Source organism: Pseudophryne corroboree, chromosome 7 (assembly GCF_028390025.1).
Source record: "Pseudophryne corroboree isolate aPseCor3 chromosome 7, aPseCor3.hap2, whole genome shotgun sequence".
NCBI lineage: Eukaryota > Metazoa > Chordata > Amphibia > Anura > Myobatrachidae > Pseudophryne > Pseudophryne corroboree.
The window spans coordinates 122962865-122990652 of record NC_086450.1 but is presented as its reverse complement, the minus strand read 5'-3'; the positions used below and the strand labels follow the sequence as shown (position 1 = coordinate 122990652).

The 27788-nt window shown below is 46.8% G+C and overlaps 1 long non-coding RNA gene across 1 annotated transcript in view; it reads left to right on the top strand.

Annotated features, from left to right (window-relative positions):
• Nucleotides 1-8865: 8865 nt before the first annotated feature.
• LOC134943446 (uncharacterized) overlaps nt 8866-27788 on the top strand; it is a 76419-nt gene continuing 57496 nt past the window's right edge. Inside the window, exon 1 of the long non-coding RNA XR_010181539.1 lies at nt 8866-9075. This is a non-coding gene — a long non-coding RNA (uncharacterized LOC134943446). The remainder of the gene's footprint in view (nt 9076-27788) is intronic.

Genomic DNA, 27788 nt, shown 5'->3' with positions numbered 1-27788 from the left:
CATTTTTCGTATATCACTATTCCTGTTTGCCAATTTTATAGTTGATAGAAAGTGCTAAAAAGAGATTTGCTGTTATTTCGTAGTAGAGGTAATAGTTAAAATATAGAACAAACACACGGTTTGTCTGAGATACAAGGCAGTCAGTGTGGATTGCGGTAGATGATCAGGGATCATTTACATTGATAAAAATATATTGTGTTACGGTGGATCCTTTGCATTGCGTACACGTGTCGCTAACAAAGACTAGCGTACGCAATCCAAAAGGCAGACGCACGCAGCGTACATTACGCAACGTAGCGTCCGGTTACGCTCACGTAGCTCAAGTCACGAAAAAAGTTGAATTAGCGCAAAGCGATAATTAGCGCAAGGCGATAAGTAACGCAAAGGCGATAATTAACGCACAGCGGTAGATAACGCGAAGCGGTAAATAACGCAAATCTATTTTTGGAAAATCGGAAATTTAGTTTAACAGATCCTGCTCCTAATTGGTAACACTGTTGGGCTAAAGACAAATTTCTGCGCAGAAATAGATATAGAAACAAAAGTGTACATGTGTTGAGTGAGTGTGTTTTGTATACAAAAGTTTATATAACTTTAAGGTGGAACCAAAAGGAAAGCCGGGTACTCGTCAAGGGACATACGTGTAAGTGACATATACGGTGGCTAGGGAGGCATCTCTGGTTAAATAATATTTGAGCATTAGAGTATAGCGGACCATAAGGTAACAAGACCAGGAGGTCATAAGGTAACAAGACCAGGAGGTCATAACAAGCATAAGGTAACAAGACCAGGAGGTCGTAAGGTAAAAGGTCCGCTATAAAAGTCCAGTGGCACAACGCCTGGGGTGTTGGTGCAGAACCCATATAGGCCATACAAGCTCTGGCTGAAGGAATCGCAGCCGGAAACATAGATTCCATTGATCTTTCAGTACATGACAAGTAGTGCTCGTATACTGAACGATTGGACCGCACGTTATTGTGTGCAGTAGTTAGTAATCTGACCTAATACCATTAGAGTAAAGTGGTCACAAACGCTATCTGTACATTCTGACGTGATTTGTGTAATTTTTTATTTTTGGAAGGGAAGTTCGCTGGTCACTCGGGAACTATCCAACAACCGATACTTACTGGGGACTGGTAGGTCCAGCACGCCCCAGTAAATAAAGGTTCACAGGGGCCCTAAGTTGGGTACAGCAGCTCTGGCTACAGTGATTGCAGCACAGGCCAACGTGGGCGAGAAGTAAGTGGGGTACTTGATAAACCACCACCGCCGGCCTGCCCAAGGACATCTTGGTTTGTTTGTAAGGGTTCGCTGAAAGCCTTGATATTCAAGGAGGAATAGGCAACGCCTGCAGATTATGGGGGCCATTTGTTCAGGTAGGGGGCGATCAACCTCGGTTCGGGTTGATTCAGAGAACCGATCCATCGGGTCGGCACGATATGTGATGTGTAAGAAATATGGAAATCACGCTGAAGTTTTATGTGATGAATGGGAGAGAATGACTGTACAAGACAGGGACAAATTCCCAAGAATAGGTAGCTTCAGTCCAGTAGTGTTACAAAATTTAAGGAGGAGGATAAGTCTCGTTGAACCAACGAAGAGACAAAATAAACATTATGAATATTTACAGTTATGGCAACAGGAAAGTGAATTACAAAAAGAGTCTATTGACTTTTCTGACTCTTATCTTGAGAGGAGAGATATGGCAGCAGGAGAGGAGTTGATTGCGGAGAGAAAAGCACAAAAGTGGAACAATAAAAACGCTCTTAGCAACTGTAATATAGATTATAAGGATAAGTGTAATAAATGTAACCATGATTATTGTAATACTGTTGAATGTACAACTATTAACCTGTGCAAGCTGCACCCCATGTCAAACCTCCCTCAGGAATACAAACAAGAAAGTGAGCCCAGAACGATGTCGGCACCTCTTCCAGAAGCCATCCTACAAGACATCCAGGTGGACACGACCAAATTGGTAAAGGCAATAATCGAACCCCCTAACAGAGGGTCAGGTGAGGTCGTGTCCACAGGTACGTACAATGTTTCATATCACGCACAAACAGATGTACCCCATATTGTAAGACCAACACAAGATGATGTAACTGAGCTCGATCTGGCCAGGGTGATCTCAGTCCCCAATGGGAAGACTGACGATCAGGGAATCATTCCCGTCAAGGACAGTGCAATGCGCTGTCTCTTGTCCCGGACCGAATTGAGATCAATTATGTCCGAATTTCCTGATCCTGGGAAAAATCTAGCCAAATGCCAAAGGTTTATTAAAGAACTAGGAAACGCCACAGAACCCACCAACAAAGAGTGGCGGACAGTGCTGAGGGCATGTTTGCCCTCCAGGGTTGACCCTGAAAAATTCATTGCTGATTGTAAATTAAACACGGAGGTACCTTGTATGGAGGAACACAATCAGGAATGTATTAGGCAGATTAACCGACAGTTAGGAATATATTTCCCAACCACTGTCAAGTGGAGTGAAATTTTCTCCATAAGGCAAAACGAAAAGGAAAATGTTTCTAATTATTTCAATCGAGCACTGCAAATAATGGCTAGAAACACTGGGATCGCAGACATCAAGACAAATGCACAACATAAAGGAATAGCGGTTAAGGTATTAATGAATGGTTTAAAGGATGAATTAAAAACAAGGGTACAGACCACCAACCCAAACTGGAGAGAGATCTCGGTGGCCGCACTAAGAGAGGCCGTCATTAATCATGACCAGAATATCACCAGGTACAGAGAGTCACAAAGAGATAAGTTAATGGCAGCAAATATACAGGCCCAAACCACAAGACCACCCCAACAAAAGCCCCACACCCCTGCGAGAAACCCAGATATGGTAGTCTGTTACCATTGTCATAAAAAGGGACACATTGCAAGAGATTGTAGATCAAGAGAAAGACAACGACATAATCATGGTATCCAAGGAACCAGGGAAGTACAGGGGAAACGATTGATGATGATGAGCATCCGAGCGTTTGAGGAGGCATCAAATCAACCAAAACCTCAGGTCATTGACACGTGGAGGGAGCCCAGGATTTGTTACCATTGTAGGAGAGAAGGGCATTATGCCAGCAACTGTAATAACACACATGAAGTTAGACCCCCTAGACCAAGAAATGAGCAAAATTACAATACACACCATTATAATCAAGGATCACATAGGCAGGAAAGGTGATTATTAGGAATGGAGGCAAGCCTGAGGTAACGGTTAGTAAATTGGGAGGTCATTCACTGAAGACACAGGAATGACCAGGTTAAACGTTGTAAATGTATTTGTGAAAAATGTTTTTTCTTTCTCTCTCTATCCCCATCTCTGACGATTATTGGTAAGAATTCAAACATTGCATATTCGCTTGGTCCTTGCAGAAGTCTACCAAACCCCAGCATGACCTATCCACCACAATGTATTCTGGCCAGATACAGACAGTGGAATAATGCAAGTGCTGGTGGGGAGGGACTGCTCAAGGAAACCATTAGACACGTAGATACGACAGCCAAATAGTCTGACAATGTTTTCTTAATGTTGACAATGTTTAAAAATGCTTTGTTTCTCTTTTCCTATTGATGGTTAATGTCGAGTTATGTAATATATATATGCATATGAATTGTTCTCTATCTCTTTTGTTTTTTTTGTTGTCTCTCTCTTCTCACTCATGTTTTCATGGTTTAAAGATGGTATGTCACCCCTCAGTTGGACCAATGGTAATGCCAGATTTTTGCTCCTTACAGAAAGATCGCCGGTTAGGAAGGAATATTGCATCACCAGAATGTTCGTTTGAAGACTGAGAGACAACACCTTTGAGAGGACAGCAGAACAAGAAGAACAACAAGACGAGAGAACTTATTATCGTAACGAGTTCTCTCCCCCTCAAACTGATTTTCTTATACCCCCTTTACAAATTTCTTCTTTTCTCCTCCTGTAAGATGGACTTGCCCCAAGAGACTGTGATATGGATTTTTCCCGTTAACCATGATGTTGACCAGAGCAGTCTGTTTCGGTGAGAGTACCAGTGAGGTCGAGAAAGGATCCAGAAAGGTCCTGATGACTGAGACGGAGGTGTAAATTTCCAATAGCAACCCAATCACCAAGCAAAGGCGAGTACCGGGCACGATCTAACAACCATGTTATTTGTAAACAACTGTGAAGGAATGTTAGTTCAAAAAGAAAGTTGTATCTGTAGGCTCTGTAACAAAGAAATGCCAATCCAGTTTTAATATCCATATGGACCGGCATCCATTGAGTGACTATCACTCCTTAGTGGGTAATGTGTTAAATAAGACCGATTGTTGGGTATGCTCTCAAGTACCTCAGGGACACAGCAAATCAGGGCTAGTACCATTACCTTTAACGTTAGGGGAGGTACTTGAGCTAAGTGGTGGGAGACCGGTGGACCGGAGGTTTAATATCTCCAGCCCTCCTAGTTTGAAGCTCCACCAATACCATGTGGATAGGTCCCTCTTATGTTTTAACATCTCCAATCCCAGAAAACCGGGAAATTGGGAAGTGTCATGGAGCAACCTTACCATGACCTTTTCACACAGAGCAGATAGAATGCCTACAGATACAGAGCTCGTACGCCACATAGCCAGTAGAGGAAAATCTTTCCGGTATCGATATACCTTAGGGAATAGGATTACTAGAGTTGGAGAGGTATCACCAGGATACTGTGCTCATATCGTACAAACCGATACGTGCACTAGGCAGATGGAAGAATTAGGGTCAGGAGATTTCACCTGGAAGGTTTGTAACATGGTCATGTCCTTCTCCGTCCCATATGTTCTCCCCGATGATGCATATTTCATATGTGGGAGAAAGGCGTACAAGTGGCTTGCCCCAAACTCTGAAGGATTGTGTTATATTGGAAAAGTATTGCCTGAAGTGATGACTGTTACACATGACCCAATGATAGAAACCAGAATGTGATGAAAATGCGATTATACGGTCCGTTTCTTTCACCTGTTTTTCTGCTTTTCTCCCAGATACAAAGACCCCCTTGGACGAGGAAGCTGACGAGACGAGATGTATACAGACAACAGACAAGCACCAAAGAAGAAGATTTGACAACTTTAAATATGGACACTTGATGAACTTTGCCATGGATCCCCAGTTTCCCTAGTATTTTTAAACTCACGCTAGCCCAACATTTTTGTAAATCTGATGGCACTGACAAAGCTTGTTGCTCATGCCTAAGGAGCAAAACAGCGCAAAGAAGACGACTCTCAACAGATACCGAAAACAACTTCGACGACAGATGTACATTTCCCTGACATAGAATATCATTGCATTTTTCGTAAGTGTTCTTTATCTTCATCTCTACAACCCTCAGGTAACGACACACATAGACGATAGGGAACACAGGCACAGATATCAGCAACCACATACCTCCCCCATTCATGTATCATCAACTAAAATGTGCATCCCCATTTTGTTACAACCATAGCCGAAAAGAGCTCGGTAAAGTTTGACAGCCCATCCACAGACCTGTACCACAGGATAAGAAGGAATTCAAATGTATACTTCGCAATACCTCGAAGCTTGATTTACCACACGTACGGCACGATGATACATGACCCCCCAAACATGGATTCATACACACATGCTTCTGCTTTCTCACTAGGTCATACCCTCTTCACACCTTCTCCTCTCTCCTCCCCTACCCAACCATGGAAATCAATTAACCCCTGACTTACATTTTTCTCCTTAAATGTTTTGTGGCAGTTATTATTGACTGCCAAAGGGTGGACTGTCAAAGTCAGAAAAATGTCTCAATGCACGTTGCCATATTTGCACCGCACACTGGTCCGCGCTGCGCGTGCATGCGCTCTCCCGTGGATGCGCATGCCCGCAATAACGTGCACTCGCAGGCGCGGTATGCGTATTTACGGTAGAGTTTATGAAGTCGTAGCGTGCGACTCATTCGTTACAAATGTTCACAATTAATGTAGTTTATAGATCATGGTCCCTTTGATAGATTCTGAAAGTTTGGTTAAAATACAATGTCCCAGAGCTGAGGAATCCCTCTTTATATCGTACAAAGGGTCTAACAGGAATCATACAGCAGTGTTTGGTACCCATCGGAAGAGTATTTAATTAGCAATATTCCGGTGTTGGTTTGGAGCGTATTAATCGCTCGTGCGAATAGTTATGGACAGAAGAAGTTTATGTCCATTTCTATTATTTACACATACTCAGGTATGCGGCGGGAAACCCAGTTTCCCACCCACCTGAGCTGTTGGAAATCGTCACAGCCCACCTGTATGAATCACCCTATGACCTTTTGTTATGATACAGGGCCGAATTCCTTCGGCCAATGGACAATGGGATTGTAGGACCAGGAGATTGCATTGTGTGTGGGGCATAAATAGGCAGGCCGACCACATCCAGCTCTCACTCTCTCATCAACGGTTATCTGCTGATAGCCGGGAGCTGGATGTCCAGGCGCATGCGATCGTTTCCCCTTGTGCGTAAGTTTCTCTCCGTAATCATTGTCTTTCTGTGAGCCAATTTCTCTCATCTCATCTCTCTCTCTCTCTCTCTCTCTCTCTCTCTGTTCTGTTCTCTCATATCTCCCCTAGACTAGGCTAGTATTGTATTGTATTATAGTATTGTATTGTATTGCATTTAGGTCAGTGTAGTATTGTCTTTTTGTATTTATTGTTTAGTTCTGTGGTTAGGAAGTCTTTGTTATATTGTAGTGTATCATATGTACTGTTATCCCCTTTTACAAGTATATTAGATATAATACAGTTAATAGGCCTTGGAACCTAAACCAGTATCTGTGTATTTCCTATAGTGTTAAGTGTTCACTTGAGCGTCGGTGACGCTCAAGCAGCTTTGTAGTTAGTCAGGTTACACAAGGTTGCACTTACACCCTGTACTCACATTAAGGTATTCAGTGTATTTCATTGGTATAAGGTTTTATCATAAAGGTATAGCGTTGTGAGCGTCTGCGCCGCTGGTGATCTCCTCGTGGTCTCGAGCGTCCGCTACGCCATAGCGAATCATTACTCTAGTCATAGCCAATAACGTGTCCTGTGATCACTGGGCCGTGAGCGAACGTGACGCTTGAGCGTCTCGCCTACGGCTGAGCGATCGCTACGCCAATAGCGTACCATTACGGTACTTCTTAAGCAAACAGCGTACAGTGTTCTTAGCTTCATAAAGGGTGTTTATACGACAAAGGAATTTAGCATTGTCAGTAATATAATACTATACTATCCATCCATCTACATTGTATACCTGTGGTGGTTTTTTTTTTCTTCATACTAGTTTAGCAGTCTGCTGACAGTGTCCACCAGGTCCGTTATTATTATTATACAGTATATTATATATATATATATATATATATAACTGCAGGGGGTACCTTCAATTGTTGTCCATAAAGAAGGAAACCAGGCGGCACTCCAAGGATTTGTTGCAGGCAAAATACTTTATATTAAAGTGACAGTGCAAAATAAGTTAGTACAGCATAGTGCGAGCCACCGACGTTTCAACGCCCCTCCGGCGTTTTCTTCAAGGTGCTATGCTTACAAAGTGCAGCGTGATAAACAGCAATAACAAACATACCTGATTAAACTTTCCATAGGGGTATAAATACCTGAATACTTGTGAGGTCCTCCCCGTGCGCTCCCGCCAGCCGGCGTCCCGAGGCCGGAAGCCGCGGCTGCTCTGAGTTCCGGTCACGTGGGCCACAGCTGTGACGTGAGCTCGAGCCCCTTGCATCGTTGCCTAGTAACCACGGAGACTCCGTAACCAAGGAGACCGGACCTGCCGGACGGAGCCAACACAGGGGTGACTTCTGTGCAAAACATAGCTGCAAAACATACAGTGCAGAATATAAAGTGCATAAAGTGACAAAGGGTTGCTCCTAGTGTGCGCAAACATTAATGATTGCAAACAACATTAAAATTTAAAAAGATAGAAGAATCTAAGAATTAAAATACTGAGACAACTACTGTGCTATCATAGCTTTGTGACTTACAGTTTTATACATATTATATTAGGGATGGAGCACGGTTACATACTCACAGAAGCACAGGCTTAATGTGCTGTATATTAGAGAATGGACTTACTATTATAGATGGATAGATAGATAGCTGCTACAAGACGGTTACCTAGTACAGGGCTATAAAAGGACTAACTAAATATTAGGAGAAGAACAAAGTAAAGATCATGATCACAAGAAGGCATTCCACATTGCTTGTTCATTTAGTCCACCAGGGGCCAAGGAGTCCAGCATATGGATCCACTTGGCTTCCTTCTGTGACAACATCCTAGCTCTGTTGCCACCCCTGACCGGTTTCGGCACATGATCCAGTATCATATGTTTCAACTGTGATAGCGTATGATTCGCTGCTTTAAAATGCCGTGCTACCGGTTGGTCAGCCAAGAAGGAAGCCAAGTGGATCCATATGCTGGACTCCTTGGCCCCTGGTGGACTAAATGAACAAGCAATGTGGAATGCCTTCTTGTGATCATGATCTTTACTTTGTTCTTCTCCTAATATTTAGTTAGTCCTTTTATAGCCCTGTACTAGGTAACCGTCTTGTAGCAGCTATCTATCTATCCATCTATAATAGTAAGTCCATTCTCTAATATACAGCACATTAAGCCTGTGCTTCTGTGAGTATGTAACCGTGCTCCATCCCTAATATAATATGTATAAAACTGTAAGTCACAAAGCTATGATAGCACAGTAGTTGTCTCAGTATTTTAATTCTTAGATTCTTCTATCTTTTTAAATTTTAATGTTGTTTGCAATCATTAATGTTTGCGCACACTAGGAGCAACCCTTTGTCACTTTATGCACTTTATATTCTGCACTGTATGTTTTGCAGCTATGTTTTGCACAGAAGTCACCCCTGTGTTGGCTCCGTCCGGCAGGTCCGGTCTCCTTGGTTACGGAGTCTCCGTGGTTACTAGGCAACGATGCAAGGGGCTCGAGCTCACGTCACAGCTGTGGCCCACGTGACCGGAACTCAGAGCAGCCGCGGCTTCCGGCCTCGGGACGCCGGCTGGCGGGAGCGCACGGGGAGGACCTCACAAGTATTCAGGTATTTATACCCCTATGGAAAGTTTAATCAGGTATGTTTGTTATTGCTGTTTATCACGCTGCACTTTGTAAGCATAGCACCTTGAAGAAAACGCCGGAGGGGCGTTGAAACGTCGGTGGCTCGCACTATGCTGTACTAACTTATTTTGCACTGTCACTTTAATATAAAGTATTTTGCCTGCAACAAATCCTTGGAGTGCCGCCTGGTTTCCTTCTTTATGGACAACAATTGAAGGTACCCCCTGCAGTTTTATATCATTTGGAGGAGGGCACCCAGGTGGATGACAGCATGATTGGGAGTGCCATAAAAATATAAGGATATATATATATATATATATATATATATATATATATATATAGCAGTACGGTAGGCCACGGCTGTACCTACCTCTGTGTCATCAGTGCACTCGTCGTCCATAAGTAATATAATACTATACTATAGTATCCAATCCATCCATCTACATTGTATACCTGTGGTGGCTTTTTTTTTCTTCATACTAGTTTAGCAGTCTGCTGACAGTGTCCACCAGGTCCGTTATTATTATTATACAGTATATTATATATATATATATAGCAGTACGGTAGGCCACGGCTGTACCTACCTCTGTGTCGTCAGTGCACTCGTCGTCTATAAGTAATATAATACTATACTTAGTATCCAATCCATCCATCTACATTGTATACCTGTGGTGGCTTTTTTTTCCCTTCATACTAGTTTAGCAGTCTGCTGACAGTGTCCACCAGGTCCGTTATTTTTATTATACAGTATATTATATATATATATATATATATAGCAGTACGGTAGGCCACGGCTGTACCTACCTCTGTGTCGTCAGTGCACTCGTCGTCCATAAGTAATATAATACTATACTATAGTATCCATCCATCTACATTGTATACCTGTGGTGGCTTTTTTTTTCTTCATACTAGTTTAGCAGTCTGCTGACAGTGTCCACCAGGTCCGTTATTATTATTATACAGTATATATATATATATATATATATATAGCAGTACGGTAGGCCACGGCTGTACCTACCTCTGTGTCGTCAGTGCACTCGTCGTCCATAAGTAATATAATACTATACTATCCATCCATCTACATTGTATACCTGTGGTGGTTATTTTTTTCTTCATACTAGTTTAGCAGTCTGCTGACAGTGTCCACCAGGTCCGTTATTACAGTATATTATATATATATATATATATAGCAGTACGGTAGGCCACAGCTGTACCTACCTCTGTGTCGTCAGTGCACTCGTCGTCCATAAGTAATATAATACTATACTATCCATCTATCTACATTGTATACCTGTGGTAGTTTTTTTCTTCTTCATACTAGTTTAGCAGTCTGCTGACAGTGTCCACCAGGTCCGTTATTATTATTATACAGTATATTATATATATATATATATATAGCAGTACGGTAGGCCACGGCTCTACCTACCTCTGTGTCGTCAGTGCACTCGTCGTCCATAAGTAATATAATACTATACTATAGTATCCATCCATCTACATTGTATACCTGTGGTGGCTTTTTTTTTCTTCATACTAGTTTAGCAGTCTGCTGACAGTGTCCACCAGGTCCGTTATTATTATACAGTATAATATATATATATATATATATATATATATAGCAGTACGGTAGGCCACGGCTGTACCTACCTCTGTGTCATCAGTGCACTCGTCGTCCATAAGTAATATAATACTATACTATCCATCCATCTACATTGTATACCTGTGGTGGTTTTTTTTTTCTTCATACTAGTTTAGCAGTCTGCTGACAGTGTCCACCAGGTCCGTTATTACAGTATATTATATATATATAGCAGTACGGTAGGCCACGGCTGTACCTACCTCTGTGTCGTCAGTGCACTCGTCGTCCATAAGTAATATAATACTATACTATCCATCCATCTACATTGTATACCTGTGGTGGCTTTTAGTTATGCGCATTAAAATATGGAGAACAAAAATGTGGAGGTTAAAAAAATAGGGAAAGATCAAGATTCACTTCCACCTCGTGCTGAAGCTGCTGCCACTAGTCATGGCCGAGACGATGAAATGCCATCAACGTCGTCTGCCAAGGCCAATGCCCAATGTCATAGTAGAGAGCATGTAAAATCCAAAACACAAAAGTTCAGTAAAATGACCCAAAAATCAAAATTAAAAGCGTCTGAGGAGAAGCGTAAACTTGCCAATATGCCATTTACGACACGGAGTGGCAAGGAATGGCTGAGGCCCTGGCCTATGTTCATGGCTAGTGGTTCAGCTTCACATGAGGATGGAAGCACTCATCCTCTCGCTAGAAAAATGAAAAGACTTAAGCTGGCAAAAGCACAGCAAAGAACTGTGCGTTCTTCTAAATCACAAATCCCCAAGGAGAGTCCAATTGTGTCGGCTGCGATGCCTGACCTTCCCAACACTGGACGGGAAGAGGTGGCGCCTTCCACCATTTGCACGCCCCCTGCAAGTGCTGGAAGGAGCACCCGCAGTCCAGTTCCTGATAACAAATTGAAGATGTCACTGTTGAAGTACACCAGGATGAGGATATTGGTGTTGCTGGCGCTGAGGAGGAAATTGACAAGGAGGATTCTGATGGTGAGGTGGTTTGTTTAAGTCAGGCACCCGGGGAGACACCTGTTGTCCGTGGGACGAATATGGCCATTGACATGCCTGGTCAAATTACAAAAAAAAATCACCTCTTCGGTGTGGAATTATTTTAACACAAATGCGGACAACAGGTGTCAAGCCGTGTGTTGCCTTTGTCAAGCTGTCATAAGTAGGGGTAAGGACGTTAACCACCTCGGAACATCCTCCCTTATACGTCACCTGCAGCAGGAACAACCCTCCTCCTCTGAAATTGACTCCTCAGGGACTGACAAGGATTTTGTTGACAATCGTGTGCGGTCTGAAATAGATAGATATCAAGCCACGTATCTTCCTCCTTTTTTAGAGGAACACAGGCCCAAAAGGGGCCGTCCAAAAGGAAGTCGAGGAGTGGGGGAAAGAAGAGGCAGAGGGGTCCAAAGATGGGATTCCCCACCACCATCCCATTACCCTATACGGAACCGCAGGAAGTATTAAATACTGATGATAACCTCATGATCATCAATTTATCAGAACATACACTGACAGATGCACATAGCAAAGTCCTGTCAAAAGGCCTTACCTTTGCACCTACTATGAAATTTGATAGGTTTCAATGGGATAAGGATTTGCAACTTTTTGGCAGGAAGTTATTACTTGCCAAATTCCATGCTAATAAAAACTGTTCCGTAACCCCAGCGATCCCCAAACAGATAACTACTCCAGATGTGATAGTCGATTCAGGGGCCCAAGAGATTCAACTCTCTGAAGAAGATCAAGCTGCACTCTCTATTCTTGAAGACTTACAGGATAATAGTGAAGATGAATCCGAAGTGGAGATTAAGAGACCCACCTGCAAAAGGAAATCCAATTTCTTTCCACAGGATAATATATGCCCGGAGGTGAGGGTCTTCACTAAACTTGTCTCAATAGATCTGGACACATTACATCAAAGACACAAGGGGGCCTTACATCACAACCTAAAAAGCAGTGAAAGAAGGGCTCTTAATGAGATTGAGTCCTGGAAGGATATAGAAATCAAACAATCTGACAAAGGAGGTAATGTGGTGTTATGGCCTAAAAATATGTATGTCAAGGAAGCCCTCAGGCAATTGAATGATAAAAATTGCTATAAGAAAACCCTTTTTAATCCTACAGATAATTTTTTGGCACTCTATACCAGGCTCATCGAGAAAGCATGGAAAGAGAATATTATAACCAAATCAGAATTCCATTACTTGCGAATTGTTTACCCAAAAGTACCAACTTTCTATCTTTTACCTAAAACACATAAGAGTGTTACCAAACCTCCAGGTAGACCCATAGTATCGGGGATTGGAGGCCTTCTTGAACAGGCAAGCATTTTTATAGATATACAACTCAGACATCATGTGACCACCCTCCCTTCGTATATTCAAGATACTACAGATGTCCTACAGAAAATCCAGGGCATCAGGTTGGAGGATACACACCTTCTTGTGAGTATGGATGTAGAGTCACTCTACACTTCCATTGATCATCAAAAAGGCCTTGAAGCAATCCGATACTTCATGGATATGGAGGGACTAACTGATTTTCACTCATTCATTTTGGACCTGTTACATTTTGTTTTACACTACAACTACTTCATCTTTGACAATAAGTTTTACATACAAACAAGGGGGACGGCGATGGGTGAATCCTGTGCCCCCACATATGCAAATTTATTTCTAGGCTGGTGGGAACGGGAAGTGGTGTTTCAGGAGAAAAATGATCAACACACCAGGAGGATTCTATTATGGCTTCGTTATATAGACGATATACTACTCATTTGGGAAGGTGACATGGAATCTCTAGAGTCTTTTGTACAGGACTTACATGTCAATGACTTAAATCTTAAATTTACATTTGAAGCAAGCAAGAACAAGATCTCTTTTCTGGACCTTACCATCTTCCGTAACCAAGACAACCTTGTCGGTACGGAACTCTTCAGGAAACCAACGGCCACTAACTCCATACTCCACCACTCCAGCTCCCACTTCCCGCCCACGGTCAAAAACATCCCCAAAGGGGAATTCCTTAGACTTAAAAGGAACTGCTCTGATGAGAACACTTTCCTAGAGAAAAGTTTAGAACTATCAAGCAGACTTCGCAATAGGGGATATAGTAACAGGTCCATTAAGAAGGCGCGAAGAGACATTAGGCAGGTTGACAGAGATTCACTAATCTTTAAGAACAAAAGAGTCAAATCCAAAGATACAGAGATTCGCTTTGTAGGCAATTTCAGTGCTGAATGGAATGAAATCAGGTGTATCATCCAGAAACATTGGTCTGTGTTACGCACAGATGCTGATTTGAATAAAATTCTGAAGGATCAAGTCTCGATGAGCTGGCGAAGGTCTGCAAGCCTCAAGGATAGACTTGTCAAAAGTCACTTTGAGGCAAGACCACTTAGTAAATTAGTCGTAATAAATTCAAAAAGTTGCAAATTTACACTTTCGATGTCATTCGTGTTTGAACTTTAACCTCATTCGGAAAAATACGAATTTTAGTAAATTTACCCCATAGCGTTTATTCTGGAACCCAGTAAACTAATGTCTCTTTGAGCATCCCTCATATAAAAGACAGCATCTTTTATATGCCCTAGGGTCATTAAAATGGTATCCTTATCAAGGGTCTCAATATCCGCTGATAAGGAATCTGTCCATGCTGCTACAGCACTACAAACCCAGGCCGACGCAATTGCCGGTCTGAGTAACGTACCAGAATGTGTGTAAATGGACTTCAAGGTAACCTCCTGCTTGCGGTCAGCAGGATCCTTGAGGGTAGCCGTATCTTGGGATGGGAGCGCTATCTTTTTTGATAAGCGTGTCAAAGCCTTGTCTATCCTAGGGGAGGATTCCCACCGTATTCTGTCCTTTGGCGGGAAAGGATACGCTATAAGAATCCTTTTGGGAATCTGCAGTTTTTTGTCTGGAGTTTCCCACGCTTTTTCGCATAATTCGTTCAGCTCATGTGAGGAGGGAAAGGTGACCTCAGGTTTCTTTCCCTTATACATGTGTACCCTCGTGTCAGGGACAGGGGGTTCCTCTGTGATATGCAAAACATCTTTTATTGCAATAATCATATATCGAATACATTTAGCCACTTTTGGCTGTAATTTTGCATCATCGTAGTCGACACTGGAGTCTGAATCCGTGCCGGTATCTGTGTCTACTATTTGGGATAGTGGGCGCTTCTGAAGGTCCCGGCGACATTGGGACAGACATGGGTTGACTCCCTGACTGTACCCTAGCTTCAGCTTTGTCTAATCTTTTGTGCAATAAATTAACATTAGCACTTAAAACATTCCACATATCCATCCAGTCAGGTGTCGGCGCTGACGACGAAGACCTTACATTCATACACTCCCCCTCCTCCTTAGGTGAGCCTTCAACCTCAGACATGTCGACACACGTGTACCGACACACCACACACACACAGGGAAGCTCTTTTCTGAAGACAGGTTCCCCACCAGGCCCTTTGGAGAGACAGAGAGAGAGTATGCCAGCACACACCCCAGCGCTATATGACCCAGGAAAAAACACAGAATGTTTACCCAGTAGCGCTTTTCAAGTATGTATATGCGCCAATTATGTGCCCCCCCCCCTCTACTTTAAAACCCTCTTTCACCGTGGTATCAAGCAGGGGAGAGTCCGGGGAGCTTCCTCTCAGCGGTGCTGTGGAGAAAAACGGCGCTGGTGAGTGCTGAGGGAGAAGCCCCGCCCCCACGGCGGCAGGCTTCTGTCCCGCTCAAAATTCTTAAAAACATGGCGGGGGCTCTTTATATACATGTACAGTGCCCAGCTGTACATGTATATATGTACATTTGCCACAGGAGAGGTTTATATTGCTGCCCAGGGCGCCCCCCCCCCCCCCCGTGCCCTGCACCCTTACAGTGACCGATGTGTGTGAGGTGAATGGGAGCAATGGCGTACAGCTTCACTGCTGTGTGTTACCTCTATTAAGATCAAGCTGTCTTCTGCCGCCTCTGAAGTCTTTTTCTCTCATACGCTCTCGGCTTCTATCTTCCGGCTCTGTGAGGAGGACGGCGGCGCAGCTCTGGGACGGACGGCGAGGGTGAGACCTGCGTACCGATCCCTCTGGAGCTAATGGTGTCCAGTAGCCTAAGAAACAGAGCCCTGAAACTCAGAGAAGTGGATCTGTTTCTCTCTCCCCAGTCCCTCGATGAACATAAAAAACCTAACAAAAATACTTTCTTTACAGGAAACTCAGGAGAGCTCCCTGAAATGCACCCAGTCTCCGCTGGGCACAGTATCAAACTGAGGTCTGGAGGAGGGGCATAGAGGGAGGAGCCAGTGCACACCCAGATCCAAAGTCTTTCTTAAAGTGCCCATGTCTCCTGCGGAGCCCGTCTATCCCCCACGGTCCTTACGGAGTCCCAGCATCCTCTAGGACGTTATAGAAAATGGGAAAATCCACCGATAGTGGATGCGTCAGTCTCCAGGCTCTCATACAAAACTGTCTTGCCTGTCCCTGGTGCAGCCTCCCTAAAATATGCGGCTGATCGCAAGATTGAGACTACACTCAAATCTTTGTATACTGCTGCTGGGGTGACCCAGATACCCACTATAGCTTGTGGGTGGATAACACGAGCCATTGCTAAATGGTCAGGTAATTTAATTGAGGGGTTAGACACCTTACTGCAAGAGGAAATTGTTTTGCTCCTGCAGCACGTACAAGACTCTGCAAACTTTATTGTGGAAGCCATAAAGGAGATAAGGCGCCCATCATTTTATTGTGATCACTTACACTTTAACTTTAAGCTAGCTTAGCACTATAAATAAAGACACGGACAGCAATAGCTAGATTTAAAAGGTCAGACGGTATTTATTGAAGACTGACCGGAACTTTAAACTAGATTTTATGTTGGAGGATGGCAAAGATAAAGGCGCTACCAAACGCCAGCTCCAGTCATCTGATTATATCACCGAAACTGAGGAGGGGACTACCACAACAACCACCTCCTACATGCCTAACCCGCATTGTGCAGGACCCACCACTCTTTCCTCTGTCAAATATGAATACTCCCCTAGGGGAGCATCTGATTGTCCAACCGCAGGGTAAGGACACACTCGCCGTCCATTCCGAAAGAGGGTGCCCCACAATGACCACTTAGGCCTATATGACCGCTGGCTGGTAGCGACTTTCCCTCCACACGAGGTTTACCAAACCACGACCGCCATCCCCAGAAAAAAACATAAAAACAACCTTGTAAGCTAAGGCAAAACCCAAAAGTCCCATCAAGAAAACCACCGACCCCCCCAAGGAAGAGACTAACATGCTTTACATTGCCAAAAACTGTGGGCCCGGAGGACCAGCAAAAGAAACCGCTCTACCAAACCATCGAAAGCTACAAAACAAACCCGCAGAGCCACCGCCTCCCGGGCCTGAACAAACAGCAGAGAAACACGCTGCACCCCTACAATAACAACGAAGCATAATCCTCCCCGGCCAATGACAGCAGAACGCAGCTGAACAGCCAGTGAGTGCATGGAGCAACAAAAGGGGACCTGATAGCAAATATGAGGCAGAAACCTACAAACACGACCCAAACACAGTACAGACTAAGGGCAGGACACCTGAACGGGCGACACCACCCACCTATCCGGTAGAAAAGAAAACCCAACCAAATGTCCCCCATGCAAGCCACGAGCTCCGTACCCAGGGACCACCACGTGACCAAAACCACAGCCGTTCCTCTTGCCATAGGATGCGAAGCCACCCAAAATTTTATTTCCTTTTTGTTTAAAATAAATGGCCCAACAGGCACACGCTCCTGCGTGTCGATAGCATCTGAAAAAGAAAAGATCCCTAACACTGGTGCTAAAACAGACAATAAAATGACACGATAAACAGTAGCAAAACAAACCCAAGTGAAGAAGAAAACTCAAAAACCTCCCGTGGACCTTTGATAAGCCAATTGTAATTAGGCCCCCTCGGAGGAAAATGTAAAAATTCACTTCACACCCTCAATTCCTGAACGCTATCCGTTCAAAACTGACCGGTAAACACAGTTTTTGGGTTCGCGCAACAGGCGCAATTGAGACATTACAAACATACACCAAACTTAAACAACGCAGAGGCCCAGCAGCCCAGCACCCGAATCGCAGCCGCTGCAGTCTGCGCAGCAGCCCCAATCCGCAAGGAATGGGTACCAGAGCCCTGAAGCCGCATCCAAACCCCATTAGAAAAAAAGGGGCGCTATCAACCCACCAGCATCAGTAAACTAACAGAAAACTGAATAACCTAGGAGGGGACTTCCCACCCCTCCTAAAGCATAACCCGCATTGTGCAGGACTCACCACCCTTTACTCCAGCAGAGCAATGGACGAAACCGCATGGGAACGTCCGTAGTCCACCCGCAGGGAGAGGACGCTCGCCGACTTACCAAAAGGGGATGCCCCACAATGACCACGTATGCACACCCTTAACCGCTGGGTGGTAGCGACCTTCTGCCAAACCGCAATACTATGCACACCTCAGCGGCCCGCACCTGAATCGCTTCTGCCTGTTATGATACCAGTACGTCTGACCAGAGGTGATCTTATGACGGAGGTCAGAGTACTGGAATGGAATGCTGGTTACGGGAGCAGGATAGCCTAGTAACCCCTGGCGCCCTAACTCCGTTGTCTCGCCCGTGTTATCAGAAATCCCCTGCGAGACTATGGTTGCTTGAGCCCATGGCAGCCGCGTTTGAAGGGCGGATTATGTCTGCCCAACTCCGATGCCCCCTCAGGTCTTAATGGGAGACAAAGGGAAATCCGAGACAGGGTGATAACAAGGGGCCCTCTGACTAAGCAACCAGGCCAGGGGCTACAAGCTAACTAACTTAAACCAGAAGTATGTGCGGACAAACCGCCAGGGAAAAGGACAACCAAAAATCCACGAATCCGTTACTCCTATCCAGCACCGCTGGATAACAGAGTGGATTTGTGGGAGCGGAATCCTCCGCAAAAGCTCCGAAACACAATATAACCAAATAATAAATAGTAAGCGGTCAAGCCGCAACACACGGCTACGCCGCGACTCACGAACACCACAGGATGTTAAAGGTGCTCGGTCAGGACTCCAGGAAAAGATGACAACTTCCGAGTATTGGACCACTGAGGACAAGAACGACCGGATAGACAGGACTGGAAAACTCTCTGCAACAGACACAGCAAACAGGAAGCTATTACCGGCGTCTGTGAGAAGTCCAGAGAGTGCTTTTAACTGGGAGCTCTCCAATCAGGAGCCAGACAGGGTAATTAACAATCATGCCGTGCAGCTGCATGCTGCACGGCCAGGATACCAATGAGGTGATTAATCTAGACCCAGCAACGGGGAACGCTGTCCGACAGTGGCGTCCCCGTTGCTAGGGTCTGAGCGGCTCCGTGCGCCCGGCGTCTAACGTTGCTAGGGAGCCGGCGGCTGTCCGCATGCGGCGTCCCTAGTTGCTAGGCGCCGGGCCGCACTGACGGGCGGACCTTCGGCGCCTAACACTGCCGAAGAAAACCGCCGCCGCAACATGCGTAACTGCCCCCAACCGCAAGGAATGGGTACCATAGCCCGAAAAAACGCATCCAACGTACACCAGTCGGACACCACGCAGACGTCCAGCACCGGAATTGCAGCCGCTGCCAAACCTGCCACCGCAGCATGCGCAGCCATGTCAATCTGTAATGAACAGGTACCACAGCCGTAAAACACAAAACAAAAATCCCCAGCGGCCCAGCACCTGAAAACGCTGCCGCCGAAGAACCTGCCCCCTGCAGCATGCGCAGCTGCTCCCATCCGCAAGAAATGGGGGGTACCCCAGCCCTAAAACACCACACAATGCACTGTCCCCACGGCACAGCACCCGAAGTGCTGCCGCTGAAGAACGTGCTGCCGCAGCACCCGCAACGGCCCCCCAATCCGCAAGGAATGGGTACCAGAGCCCGAAAACCGTATCCAAACGTACAGAGTCTGCATAGGACCCAGACTCCCATCAGCCCAGCACCCGAAGCGCTGCCGCTGAAAAACCCGCCACTGCAGCACGTGCAACAGCCCCAATCCGCAAGGAAACGGGTATCAATAGCCCAAAAACCCTACCCAACCGCACAGAGGCTGTATACCACGCATATCACCAGCAGCCCAGTACCTAACACTGCAACTGAAGAACCCGCCGCCGCAACAGGCGTAGTCGCCCCAATCCGCAAGGACATGGGTACCCTGCAACCACCATAGCCGTAACGCTACAGAAACTGAAAAACCAGTGAAGAGGACCCAGGAGGGTACACAAAAGAAAATGGCCACTCCCCAAAGGCCGCATCGGACACACACCCACGCCAAAGGCAATGTGTCACCATCCGTAAGCGCCTGCGCTCTAAAAGGGGGAAACTAATGACCCCGGCCAACCCAAGCCCTTGCAGAACCCACAAGTCTGCACAGGAAAAATGGAACGCCCACGATTGGCGTGGCATCCATGCACAGTGGCCATGCAAATCCTCTCTGCATTGACCCACGCACAGTACCCGCGCTGCCGAACTGACCACCATCTAGGCGCTCCACCAGAAAACACCACTGACAGGCAAACCGGAGTACAAAGACGACCAGTCACCGGCCACCAACCCACTGACCGGAACGCCCGCTGAAAAAAACAGCGCAGAAGCTAGCCTGAACAGCGCAACCTCACGAACCAGACTACGCCCCGCCTGGCCGGACCCAAACGGGACCACCAAACTTCACCTAAGTATACCGAAAGTGACGTGCCCACTCAAAAGCTGCAGCCATAGGATCCCCCGGCGCCCAGCCCATAATGGCCATGGATAGCACGAAAGACCTGATAGAGCAGCCAGCCGCAGTAGTATGGAGCGAAAGGAAGTGCCCGCAAGGGCAGACGCCCCGGCTGCCCTGGACCTGTCATCCTGGGAAAAAACCCGCAGACCAAGGCCCTCAAAGTACCTAAAGGCGACCCCATAAAAACCACTGCGCCGGAGTAAACAAAACAAACCCAAGAAAGTCCACGAACCCCGGCAATCGGAGCCATCGTCAGGAGCATGGGAGGAGCCACCACTAGCCCGTCCAAGTAGCTGGACAACTCGGCCATCCGCCAGATACAAGTAAGGCATGAAAGAAACATCAACAGCCATCCCAGGCACCAATGCACGTAATGTAGCAAAGGAGGCGCAACCACGCCTCGCCACCCCAGGTGCTATGCCCGGGTTGCAACGCCGGGAAACAAACATCGCACCGCCAACTTCTGGGAACCAGATGACATAACAGGCGGAGGGCCGGGAGGGAGGAAGGACGGCGATAGGAAAAGCGTAAACCACCCCCGTAAGCGCCCAGAGAAAGAAAACAAGGCCCCGAGCCATCACCGAAAGCGACCTGGAAGCATACATGCAAAAAAACGTGCAGAAACAAACCAACAGGCAAACAGAGCAACCGACCCGGAAAAAAGACAAAAAAAAACCAAAACCTCCCCACAATGGAACACCCAGAAATCAAAAAAACAGATACCGGGGATAGGGAAGAAGGTGAAAAGCTCCAATCAGCAGGAAACATGACCGCAAAGTCACCCAAACGCAGGGACTAGACAAAAGACAGAAAAACGCACCCTGCAGAAGCATCCGGAAAAGCAGCAGGAAACCAAAACCCCATGTGGGTGAGACAAAGGTGGCAGAAATGGGCACCCACCCAGGAACTTACCGGTAACAGCGGAAGGGCCTTCCATGCTACCTACCCCGGTCCCCGAAGGTGTGGAAAGTGCTCCGCCCGCGACCGGGGTGCATACCCAACTGTGTGACCGCCCCGCATAGAGGCGAACACGATAATGTACCCCCACCCTGCGCCGACCCTAATCCGAGGCCACTAACCCTCAGCCCCCCAGGGCGGGGGCCCGTGACAATAGAACTGTCCATGGTCCGAGCACCAGCAAGGCAGGCACAAACCCTGATAGTAAGAGGCCCATGCGCCCCCGACCGAGCTAGCTGCAACCACCAAGAAATTCGAGCATCCCCAGCTGCTAGCCATCACGACCGCGTAGCACGATTCCCGTAATGTAGAACAAGGCCACCTGCCCCTTTCCAATCGTATCCACTACCTACCCTCCCAAAATAAAACACCCACGACCCACCAGTATATGTGTGGATTAGTGAGGACCCCACGTACGTGTGGGGAGACTGTAAAAACTCCGCAGTCAGAGCCCCGGCGGGAAACGACCGCATGACCACAGTGCCGTGCGGCAGCAAAACAAACAAAAATAAATAAATAAATAAATACATTTGCTGTGACCAAAACATCAGGGAGCCGACATGCCCGTAGCCACCGGCACCCCGTCGTACCCAGTTCCTGTAGCCGTGCGACGTACAGTAAGCTAGGCAAAACGCCGCGGGCGCCCGGTGAAACCTGAGGAAACACAACTAGAACTAAACAATGCTAAAGGAACAAAGTAAACAGCCAGGAGGGGGGGCTGTGCCGTATATCCCGGAGGAAGGGAAAAATAACAGGAGAAAACCAATACGGCGGCCGATGAAGGGAAGCGCAAAAACCCCCAGGGTAAGACCCCGTAAAAGAGGACGAGGGGACCAACCCGGGAGATATCGTGGGCAACGCTGCCGGGACGTAAAGGGACTGAAAACACCTGTAACACCCCAGGCTGGACAGCAGATGGCACACCAGCCCCATGCAAACAGCCCCAGAAGCAGGCAGAACGCTCTGGGAAACAGGGAACAGGCAAGGAGGACAACCAACCCGAAGGGAAGGGGGAGGACGCAAGCACATCAGGGGCCACCGCAGACAAGCCCGTGCGGGAAGGGAACATGCCAAAGACCCAAACCATACCACGCCAGGCCGCTAACACCGGCCGATGCCGCGGCCGTAACAGCAGTGCGGGAGGAAATGGGACCGTCCGAGTTTGGAGCCCCTGCAGGATATCCCACGTGACTCCCGCCGGCGGATACCGCAGCACCTGGCCCACCACTCGTGGCGTTGCCCCTGCCTGCGGAAGGGGCCTGCAGGGGAGAACACGCACCCACTGCTGGAGCACCGTCTACAGCGCACGCGGCCAGACGCCGCGCTCACTGGACTTAGAGCAGACAGAGGAGGGAGCGGATACCGGCTGATTGCCCCCTCCGTGACCTTGAGGCAACGGTGGGCGAGAAGGGAGGGGAGGCAACCACATGGACGCGGGCACGCCTATAGCCTGCAGCAGCGGGCAGCATCGGCAAGATGGAAGGGGGGAGCAGACTTGCGGGGACGGGGAAATATGGAGGGGACAAGCAGGGAGAAACGGAAAAAGTAGGGGACACTGCAGAAAGGGGGGACAAGTCCGCAAGGGGGACAATTAAGGAAATACAGTCATTATAAAGGGAATGGAATGCACAGTAATAACAATACAGCAGCGATAAGACAGTAATAAACAATACAGCAGGGTACTCAGCTGTCTAAAAACATAAAACAGTGTGGGACAATTAAAACAGCAGCCCTAAGAAAATTAAATACAAACAGGCACAGAGCCTGTGTCACTTAGCTGTCCAAATGGCAAGAGGAAGTATGAAGCACATGACCCAAGCTTTTATATGCACTGAGGCCTACACCCACAAACACTGATGGACAAGGAAAACAACCTATAGAAAATTCCCAAGGACCCTTGGAAAAACTACCTAACAACTGCTTTGTCATAAACAACCAATCACAAAAAATGGGGCTCTTATATGGTCTCGTGCTTATTCATCCCTCATCTAATCTAAGTTTGGTTAATGCACACACTACGGCTATGGCAGTATCGGCATGCAGGGGATTATGGCTACGTCAGTGGACTGCCGACGAGGACTCCAGGAAATGCGTGGAAGGCCTGCCTTTCACAGGTAAGTCCTTATTTGGAGATGAACTCGACAAATGGATCTCCCGAGCTACTGCGGGTAAGTACACATACCTACCTTCTGCAGCTCCGCCAGCTAGGAAGGCCTGATCAGGACCCAATTTACTGTCCTTTCAGACTGCCAAGCTTAGGGGCAAGGCCAGAGGTTCTTCTACTGCCGCCAGACAATAAATTTCAGTGACGTGCGGTGGGGTGAGGCAGGTGAGGCAGAGCCTTTCCTGTCATACTAACGTTTTTACCAGAGCTTTGACTGCATAATGTATATGAAAAATACAAATAATCTGTTTGAAATATCTTCTTTGTATTATTCTAATCATTTTTATAGCCAAAACACTGGAGTAAAAAGTCTATGGCAGGTGAAGCAGTGCCTCACCTGGCTAACTTTTTCGCACATCTCTGATCAAAACTCACCAAATTTCCAGGAGTTTATAAAGCTGCACCTGTGGATAATGCCCACATGTACCCTTTGGCTCATATATTGCATTTAAATCTGGCTCTGGGGCTAGCCAATGCCTCCTGAGCCATTTAGCTCACCGCACGTCCCTGCGCCAGAGGTGCTAGAGGTAATCCAAGCAAATCAGCGACTGCTGGTTCACAGAAATAGGGCTCAGGCTCTGCTTCCTCAAAACCTTCCGCATGACGGTGGACCGCGATGCCTGGAAGACAGGCGGGTGGGAGCCCGGCTAAAATTCTTCCGTCACATCTGGACAGGTTTGTGCCAGGATCCCTGGGTCATAGACCTTATATCCCAGGGCTACAGACTGGAGTTCCAGGAGCTCCCACCTCACAGATTCTTCAAATCAGGCTTACCAGATGCAAAAAAACATGGTAGAAAAGCATGTGCAGTACTCTGGCTGCACAAATCATGACACTGAAATGCACAGCAATGATTTAAGAAAAAAACTGTGGATATGCAAATTAGACCAGGTATGAAGGCATTGGGTTGTGTCTATGTTGCCTTCGTGCAAAGGACCTGGACGTGACAAAACGAGTGGGCAGGAGAGAACTTCCGCCCTTACAGCTCCTAAATGTTTTCTTCGTTCTCCATCCGTTTGGGGTATTTTTTTTTTAATATGCAGCATTGGACGCTCGCCACGCATCGGGCACGGTGTCTCGCTCCGCTCCGCTTCGCTCGCCACACTTTTCTATTCCAAATAGATTGTGACATGGACCCAGGGGGTTATGGGAAAGGTCCTCTGCACGAAGAGGATCTAGACGCTACCGAAGGCATTGTGGTTAATACAGTGCATGTGACCTGTTTTGACCAATAGAAATGGTTTCTGTCGACTTTGGGTCGATTTTTGATCAATGTTTGATTGCTGTTTGATCTATGTTATCGATTTTTGATGAATAGAACACTTTTAGAACTACTAAATAGAACTCAAATCACAGCAATTTTTAAAAGTAACTCAAAATCAACTTTTCGTAAATGAGCTTTTTGGAATAGAACCCCTGTAGTCGATTTTGTGGGGATGTTGGTTCTATTCTGGTCGATTTTAAATAGAACCAAAATGTACTTTTAGTAAATATACCCCCTTAGACTCATGCTGCTCCAAGAACCCCTACTCCAGCCCCAGAGCTGCTCCAGCAGAGTTCTACCCTGATTCTTTGGAGCTACTAATGTATTCATGTATTTAACTTTTGTTCCTGTTACATCACATTATTATACAGTGTTACAGTAAGAATTGGGTTACTATATTTATACACATAGAGATGTGCACTTGAAATTTTTCGGGTTTTGTGTTTTGGTTTTGGGTTCGGTTCCGCGGCCGTGTTTTGGGTTCGACCGCGTTTTGGCAAAACCTCACCGAATTTTTTTTGTCGGATTCGGGTGTGTTTTGGATTCGGGTGTTTTTTTCAAAAAAACACTAAAAAACAGCTTAAATCATAGAATTTGGGGGTCATTTTGATCCCAAAGTATTATTAACCTCAAAAACCATAATTTCCACTCATTTTCAGTCTATTCTGAATACCTCACACCTCACAATATTATTTTTAGTCCTAAAATTTGCACCGAGGTCGCTGGATGACTAAGCTAAGCGACCCTAGTGGCCGACACAAACACCTGGCCCATCTAGGAGTGGCACTGCAGTGTCACGCAGGATGTCCCTTCCAAAAAACACTCCCCAAACAGCACATGACGCAAAGAAGAAAAAAAGAGGCGCAATGAGGTAGCTGTGTGAGTAAGCTAAGCGACCCTAGTGGCCGACACAAACACCTGGCCCATCTAGGAGTGGCACTGCAGTGTCACGCAGGATGTCCCTTCCAAAAAACACTCCCCAAACAGCACATGACGCAAAGAAGAAAAAAAGAGGCGCAATGAGGTAGCTGTGTGAGTAAGCTAAGCGACCCTAGTGGCCGACACAAACACCTGGCCCATCTAGGAGTGGCACTGCAGTGTCACGCAGGATGTCCCTTCCAAAAAACCCTCCCCAAACTGCACATGACGCAAAGAAAAAAAGAGGCGCAATGAGGTAGCTGTGTGAGTAAGATAAGCGACCCTAGTGGCCGACACAAACACCGGGCCCATCTAGGAGTGGCACTGCAGTGTCACGCAGGATGTCCCTTCCAAAAAACCCTCCCCAAACAGCACATGACGCAAAGAAAAAAAGAGGCGCAATGAGGTAGCTGTGTGAGTAAGATAAGCGACCCTAGTGGCCGACACAAACACCGGGCCCATCTAGGAGTGGCACTGCAGTGTCTCACGCAGGATGTCCCTTCCAAAAAACCCTCCCCAAACAGCACATGACGCAAAGAAAAAAAGAGGCGCAATGAGGTAGCTGTGTGAGTAAGATAAGCGACCCTAGTGGCCGACACAAACACCTGGCCCATCTAGGAGTGGCACTGCAGTGTCATGCAGGATGTCCCTTCCAAAAAACCCTCCCCAAACAGCACATGGCGCAAAGAAAAAAAGAGGCGCAATGAGGTAGCTGTGTGAGTAAGCTAAGCGACCCTAGTGGCCGACACAAACACCGGGCCCATCTAGGAGTGGCACTGCAGTGTCACGCAGGATGTCCCTTCCAAAAAACCCTCCCCAAACAGCACATGACGCAAAGAAAAAAAGAGGCGCAATGAGGTAGCTGTGTGACTAAGCTTAGCGACCCTAGTGGCCGACACAAACACCGGGCCCATCTAGGAGTGGCACTGCAGTGTCACGCAGGATGGCCCTTCTAAAAAACCCTCCCCAAACAGCACATGACGCAAAGAAGAAAAAAAGAGGCGCAATGAGGTAGCTGTGTGAGTAAGCTAAGCGACCCTAGTGGCCGACACAAACACCTGGCCCATCTAGGAGTGGCACTGCAGTGTCACGCAGGATGTCCCTTCCAAAAAACCCTCCCCAAACAGCACATGACGCAAAGAAAAAAAGAGGCGCAATGAGGTAGCTGTGTGAGTAAGATAAGCGACCCTAGTGGCCGACACAAACACCGGGCCCATCTAGGAGTGGCACTGCAGTGTCACGCAGGATGTCCCTTCCAAAAAACCCTCCCCAAACAGCACATGACGCAAAGAAAAAAAGAGGCGCAATGAGGTAGCTGTGTGAGTAAGATAAGCGACCCTAGTGGCCGACACAAACACCGGGCCCATCTAGGAGTGTCACTGCAGTGTCACGCAGGATGTCCCTTCCAAAAAACCCTCCCCAAACAGCACATGACGCAAAGAAAAAAAGAGGCGCAATGAGGTAGCTGTGTGAGTAAGATAAGCGACCCTAGTGGCCGACACAAACACCGGGCCCATCTAGGAGTGGCACTGCAGTGTCACGCAGGATGTCCCTTCCACAAAACACTCCCCAAACAGCACATGACGCAAAGAAGAAAAAAAGAGGCGCAATGAGGTAGCTGTGTGAGTAAGCTAAGCGACCCTAGTGGCCGACACAAACACCTGGCCCATCTAGGAGTGGCACTGCAGTGTCACGCAGGATGTCCCTTCCAAAAAACACTCCCCAAACAGCACATGACGCAAAGAAGAAAAAAAGAGGCGCAATGAGGTAGCTGTGTGAGTAAGCTAAGCGACCCTAGTGGCCGACACAAACACCTGGCCCATCTAGGAGTGGCACTGCAGTGTCACGCAGGATGTCCCTTCCAAAAAACCCTCCCCAAACTGCACATGACGCAAAGAAAAAAAGAGGCGCAATGAGGTAGCTGTGTGAGTAAGATAAGCGACCCTAGTGGCCGACACAAACACCGGGCCCATCTAGGAGTGGCACTGCAGTGTCACGCAGGATGTCCCTTCCAAAAAACCCT